This window comes from Myzus persicae, unplaced genomic scaffold (genome assembly GCF_001856785.1).
Source record: "Myzus persicae strain clone G006 unplaced genomic scaffold, MPER_G0061.0, whole genome shotgun sequence".
Taxonomy (NCBI): Eukaryota; Metazoa; Arthropoda; class Insecta; order Hemiptera; family Aphididae; genus Myzus; species Myzus persicae.
This window is the reverse complement of record NW_019100836.1, coordinates 165,199-172,662: the sequence shown is the minus strand read 5'-3', so window position 1 is coordinate 172,662 and position 7,464 is coordinate 165,199.

The following is a 7,464-nucleotide window of genomic DNA, read 5'->3' as shown; positions in this document are numbered from 1 at the left end:
TAAAACATACCCCAATTGTAAGACTGCCTCGTACCCATGGGCTAAGATAAATTAGTCACGGATACGTGGGCCGTCACTCCCTAAATAATTGTATATATTTAATTTCTGTAAAATACAACACACTAATTACTCAAGATACTTCACGTGTGTTAATTACTCAAAGTGACGGAGTGCGTCCTCGGCGACTCCGTTACAAGGTACCAATCTTCAGACTTCGATTGGGCTCTAGTTGAACTCTCTATTTTATTACATATTTTTTCATTTAAGGTAAAATTTAGATCACGACCTATAGCCACCAAATCTTCCCTTCTAAGCAAAGCATATTCTTCTTTGTATGTATTGGAAGGACTCATAAGAAAATTATTTTCAATGAACACTAAATTATATGGTGATTTTAATGATTGCTTTGCTATTAACAGCTTAAAGTTTGGATAAGAAATGATGAAATGTCTGGTTGTCATTTAAAGTTCTAGGTAATTTATTAATAAACTCTGTCTTAGATTTTTGTTTGCGAATTAGTTGACCAATTATCATATTCTTTGGATGATTAAAGTTGATATCTTTTATTTTACTGGGTAAATTAATATATACATAAAATAATAAAATATAGTTAAATAAATAAAATTGTATAATAATAATAATATAGGTATCTACAAAATAAGTCAATATTGAATTTTAATATAAATTAATAAAAAATTATTTTTTCCCTGGCGGAATCGATAGGTCGTTTTTAAACTATATCTGCATTGTGGGAATCGATGCTGGCGGAATCGATAAGCCTTATACCCAAGTATAAAATGGTCTGGCGGAATCGATGAAACCCCGTTGAGAATGAGCTACCCACATAAACAAATTATAATTATAACTTGCAATAATTATTTAATAAGTAAAGCACCAAGCAACAAAAACTTACTTCAGCAATTACAAGCACCTTATTGTTAACCACGTATCATTTAGCATTAGAAATCCAACCGCTGACAAACAAATTGTAAGCATCTAAGCTTTTATATGCTTTGAATTCACTTAGCGTGTAAGCACTTTTTGTTAGAACTGAGTAATTAAAAATGTCCGGGTATATGTTACTGAAAGAACTGAGTCTAAGTTAATTGTCCATTGTACATTAGTATTTTTCAGTAATAAATAAGGATCTGCATTTTTAATTGAATTGATTTTTTCAAGATATCTCTGATGGACATCACCTCCTCAGCACCTAGCAAGGTGTTACTCAATGAAACAAGTGTCACTAGTTGAACAAACATTATAACGCAGATGAAATATATCAAAATTCAAAGCTAAAGTTACGGATTAAATAATAAATAACAATTTATTTGTTTTTTTTAAATTCCTATTATCTACTGTAAAGTCGTTGTTTTATGTATATCAAGTAACTCTTTATTGAATAATAACATCTACTGCATAACCATACTTTTATAACGTAATCATAATAATAATAATAATAATAACAATATCAGTGTTGACACATCTACAACATCTCTCTTTTTCTTATAAATAAAAATGAATACAATGTTAAATAGTGTTGAATATTTTACATAAAAATTGTAACAATTTAATAATAATACAGAATTAATAATAATACAAATTTAATAATAGTACAAAATTAATAATAATACAAATTTAATAATAATACAAAATTAATAATAATACAAAATATGTAAGAGCTTCACTGGCCTTTGTGCTAGTTTACATTACAAAATCTTTAAATGTGTTGGGTAGTTTTTTTAATCTTATAGGCCTGGTTGATACCTCTTTCACCATTACTCCTTTGTTTAACTTATTATTCTCTTTTGATTCCTCACTTATGTTTTCCTCACCAATGCTTCCTGTAACAATATTTTTATTATTTTTTAAGTGGATGCTGTTTCTTCTGATAATTTTTCCCATATTGTTTTTAACATAATACGATCTAGGAGTATTTGCTTTAGCTATGACCTTCCCTGGTAGCCACATTTTATTTTTTTGAATTAAAATATCTGTATTAGGTTTAAATTGTGATTCTTTTTTATTAGTTGTTTTGTCATAGTTGGATTTGTATGTTTGCTGGTATACTTTAAGTTTTGTTTGTACTTTATGTTGAAGTTTAGGTTCTAATAATTTGTTAGCTATTGGTAATTTGGTTCTTAGAATCCTTCTGAATAATAGTTCTGATGGAGATGCTTGCAGACTGATTATAGGTGTGCATCTATACTCTAGAAGCATTGCCTCTACATCACATCCTTCTTCTAGGGCTTTTTTCAGTAACTTTTTATTAGTTTGAACTGTCCTTTCAGCTAGGCCATTGCTCTGAGGGTATCGAGGGCTCGATGTCACAATGGAGAAATTCCATGATTTAGAAAAAGTTATGAATTCACTTGAATTAAATGGCTTGTTGTCAGCTATAAAGGTTTTCGGTATTCCTTGTGTACTAAATATTTGTTTGCATTTTTTTATTATTTCATTAGCAGTTTTGTATTTTAATTTTACTAAATCAAACCATTTTGAGAAATAGTCAACTATAACTAAATAGTCTGTACCCGCAAAGGATAGAATATCTGCTCCTACCTTTTCATAGGGGTAGTTTGGAACTTCATGAGGTATTAAAGGGCTTTTTTTATTTGAATTTTGAAATTTATTACAAGTGTTGCATTTATTAATAAATTGTTCAATTTCATTATACATTCCCGTCCAGTATATAATTTGTCTAGCTCTTAATTTTGTTTTATTTATTCCTAGATGGCTTTCGTGTAACAGTTTAAGTATAAAGGGTCTTAGTTTGGTGGGTATCACTATTTTATGTGCAACATATATTATTCCATTTTCAATTGTTATTTCATTTCTTAAATTATAGTATAGTTGCACTGATCTATCTATGTGTTTCCTCTTTGGCCAACCTTGGTAATATTATTCAATTATCTTATTCAGAACTGGGTCTACCTCAGATTCTGATTTAATATTGCAAGCGTTGTTGTTATTAAATCTATTTATACAATGCACTATTCCTACAGTATCAAATTCCTCTGGAATGTTTTCTGACATATAGTCTCTAGATAATAAATCTGCTATATGCATTTTTTTTCCTGGCAAATATTGTAACCTAATGTCATACTCTAGGAGTTTTAATCTCATTTTCTGCAGGCGATTTGATGGTATTTTTATTACATCTTTTTGCATGATTGATACTAATGGTTTGTGATCGGTTAGTGCGTTTATTGTGCGCCCAAAAATATAGTAATGAAATTTCCTACAAGCAAATATCAGGCTCAAAAATTCTTTTTCGATTTGAGCATATGATATTTCTGTTTCTGACATGCTGCGTGAGGCAAAAGCTATGGGTTTTTTGTCCTGGAGAAGACAGCAACCCAGACCGTCTTTTGACGCGTCACATTGGATGGTAATTTCTTTATCTGGTCTAAAATGAGTTAGAATCGGTGGGGTTGTTACAAGTTTCTTCAATTCATTTAAAGCTAAAGAATGTCTGCTTTCCCATAACCATATTGTGTCTTTTTTAAGTAACTCTCTGAGTGGACTGATAATTTTGGACATATTTGGTATGAATTCCCTAAGGTAGTTGAACATGCCAATTAATCTTTGTAATTCTATCCTTGACGTAGGTTCTTTTAGTTCAACTATGGCTTTTATTTGATCTGGGTCAGGAGAGACCCCATGTTCATTAAAAATGTGGCCCACATATTTTATTTCTGTTTTTTTGAATTGTAGTTTATCTTTATTAAATTTAATATTTAGTGATTTGGCCCTATCTACTAATTTTTTTAATACTTTGTCATGTGTTGCTTCATCCGTAGTGGCAATCATAATATCATCAAAGTAAATTATGATGTTTTCATTATCTATATCACCAAAATATTTTTGATTTAGTTTTATAAATATTTCGGGAGCTGTCGCGATCCCAAAAGGAAGTCTGTTAAACTTGAAATATCCAAATGGTGTACTGAATGTACATAGATCTGATGATTTACTATCAAGTTTGACATGCCAAAATCCTTTTTTTATGTCTAAAACGGTGAATATTTTTTTATTTATTAGCTTAGAACGGATTTCTTCAAAAGTTGGAATCAGATAGTTTTCTCGTTTTAATGACTTATTGAGTTCTGATGGGTCTATGCAAAGTCTCAGTGTTTTATCTGGTTTTCTTATTATCACAAGGTTGCTAGCCCATTCTTTAGGTTCCACAACTTTAGATATAATTTTGTGTTTTACTAATTTATTTAGTTCTATCTGTACATCTTTATATAGTGTTTGGGGTAATCTCCTCGCAGGTTTGATAGAGCCTTGGCAATTGGTGTTTATTTTAATTGTATGTTCACCCGGGAATGTGCCCATCCCTTCAAAAATACTACTATTATTTATTAAAAATATGTCTTTTTTACTATTGTCCTTTGTGATCATGCTAATACACTTTTCTTGTCTTTTGATTAAGTTAAATTTCTCACATGCTTCTAGACTCAGTATTGGTATAGTACTATTGTTTATTATTAGGAAAGTCACCCATGCCATAATGTTATTGACTAGACACTTTAATCTTATTGAACCTAATGGCATGAATTTATATCCCCCATAGGCCTCAAGTTTAATAGTTGTACTGTTCCAACGTTTATTTATATTAAGTGATTTATATGTACTCAGAGGTATTAAATTAACTTGAGAGCCAGTATCTAACTTAAATCTAATATACTTATTTTCTACCTTAATCTCCTCGAACCATGGTTGTTGAATACTGTGTGTCTGAGGCATGTTGATTTCATTGACTCCAAACAAGCTGTTGATCGCTGCATACTCCTCATCTGCTTCCTGTTTCTGCACATCTGTTTCTGTATCTGCTATTTCTTGTATCATCTTGTTTGAGCGGCATACCTTTGCGAAGTGGTTGGGTTTGGCACACTTCCTACACTGTTTACCAAAGGCTGGGCAGTTTCTCGCTACATTTTGTGCGCCGCATCTGTTACAATTGTATTGTTTTTGTGCCAGTGTTCCTTTTGTTTTATTTGAAGCCTCGTATTTACTTTTAATAAAATCTATATGCGAATGTGAATATTCTGCTTCTGATTTTTCCACTTTGTTTATAAGTTCAACTTGTTTTTTAACATTTTCTGATTGTTTGAGGATTTCAATAGTTTTTTCTAACGATAGGTCAGACATATTGATTAAGCGTTCTTGGATAACTACGTCTGATGTATTAATAATAATTTGGTCTCTTATTATAGAGTCTGTGAGTTCTTTATACTCACAAGATGCTGCCAATAGTTTTAACTGTGTGATGAAGTTTTCCAGTGACTGTCCATGTTGACGTTTGTATTTAAGAAAATTAAATCTCTCGAATACAATATTTTTCCTTCCTAGTCAGTACTCATCAAATGCTGAAATTACTTTTTCAAAAATTGGAATCTTCTTGTCATTATGGATTTGTTGTTCACTGAATGTGTTGTAGATATTGATGCCTTCTTCTCCAATTAACGTAAGCATTATGGCAGTTTTTGTCTCGTCCGGACACGTGTTTTTGTTACTTGCGAGTAGGTACAGTGCCAAACGTTGCTTCCAATTTTTCCAGTTTCCTTCGATGTTACCGTTGAAGCTCATTTCTTTAGGGGCTTTTAAGTCCATTCTGACAATCTACGGTATTACGATATGTGTTTATACTGTATTTACAGTTTAATTCTCGCATTGACATACATAAGTTTCACAGCGCCATGTTTTATGTATATCAAGTAACTCTTTATTGAATAATAACATCTACTGCATAACCATACTTTTATAACGTAATCATAATAATAATAATAATAATAATAACAATATCAGTGTTGACACATCTACAACAGTCGTAAAATCATAATAACTAGTTGAAGACAGAAGTAATATGATGCAAAGTCAAAAATGTTGGACCACCAGTTAGTGATATCAGCATATCAAAGTGCAAGCATAACCTAAAAGATACCAATCAAGAGGCAAAAGGATAGAAGGAGCTTGTAGGAACGTTGCAGGGACATGTAAGAATTCATGACGGAGGCTAATCAGAAACATGCGAAACAGGAATGTATGCACTGATCGTTTTCCAAACTACAATAAATTCCGCAGCGGTCGTAATCGCTTGCACCGATGCTGAGCCCGAGCCGGCGCTATCAAAATTGAAAAACAGTAGCTACTAGTACTTGTGACTTTGGTACGCGGAGACTGAAACGTACAGCCTGTGTTACGCATAAACAAAGTAGTCGTCGTCTCGGAATGAAAAAGTTCTTACGTAATTTATGTAACTGTTCAGGGGAACGTTTTAAGTAGGATATTGAATAACTTTTTTCACCATAAATACTAAATCGTGAAAATGTTATGCAACATCAAAAAAGTTTCGAAGAACAGAATTGTAATTTATTTTTCATCAATTATTGATCAAGTTAATAATAAAAAACTAAAATATTGATTTTAGAATTAAAAAGTTTTACAGTTTTCATTCTGAAATTAAAAATTATTTATTTAGTTAAAACTTTTTTATTCTGTTTTGAATCATTTTTTCTATGCATTGATACCTACTTCTAAGCTTAAATTAAATGATAAATTATAATTTTTTTTCGATGCAGTAATTTTAGTTTTCAAGTTCAGTATTATATATACCTGCTAAACTATAAGTAATAAGTTACTACTGAGTAAGACGATAAGGCGATGTTACTAAATGGTGCACCTTCTAATTTTAATTAATTACTCTGTATAAACATAGAATCAAATGGGATTAAGTCAAAGCTAGATTAAAACTTCCAGCTTAGGGTTTTAAGCATTCTCATTTACATCATTTCAAAAATAAAATTAACTTGTTGACTTTTTATGTAAGTAAAAATATCATATTATATAAAGTTAATTACGAGTAAATTCTTGATCTTAGATACCTACAAATCACAAATGTAAACAAATATTATTTAAGTTAAATGTATTTGAAACTATGCTGAGGAACATTTTTTAAACTTTATTAGTTTTTAATAACCATTTTACTCATAATTATGTTGTTCATATAATTTTGATTATTTATTTTAATCGATATCTTATCCACGATTGCTAAATCGAATCTAGGAAAAAAAGGCAATTGAAAAAAAAGCAACGGAAAAAAAAGTAATGAAAAAAAAGCAAAAGAAAAAAAAACAAATGAAATAAAAGCACAAGGAAAAAAAAGCAAATGAAAAAAAGGCATAGGTACCTACAGGCATAAGTGTATAACGTATAAGTATAGCAAAAATGTACACCTAATAAGTTAAAATAAAATTTCAAGTATAAAATTAAATGCATATTGGATTAATATTGCGTCAATATAAAACATAAATTTATCATAATATAATTTATAGTGTAAACCTTGTGGTATGAGATATGGCTAATAAAAAATTTGGTAGATCACGTTGCTTATCTCTATACTCTTCACATATTTTTTTTAAATTGAATTGCATTTTTTCATACTTCTTAAGTTTTTTTTTT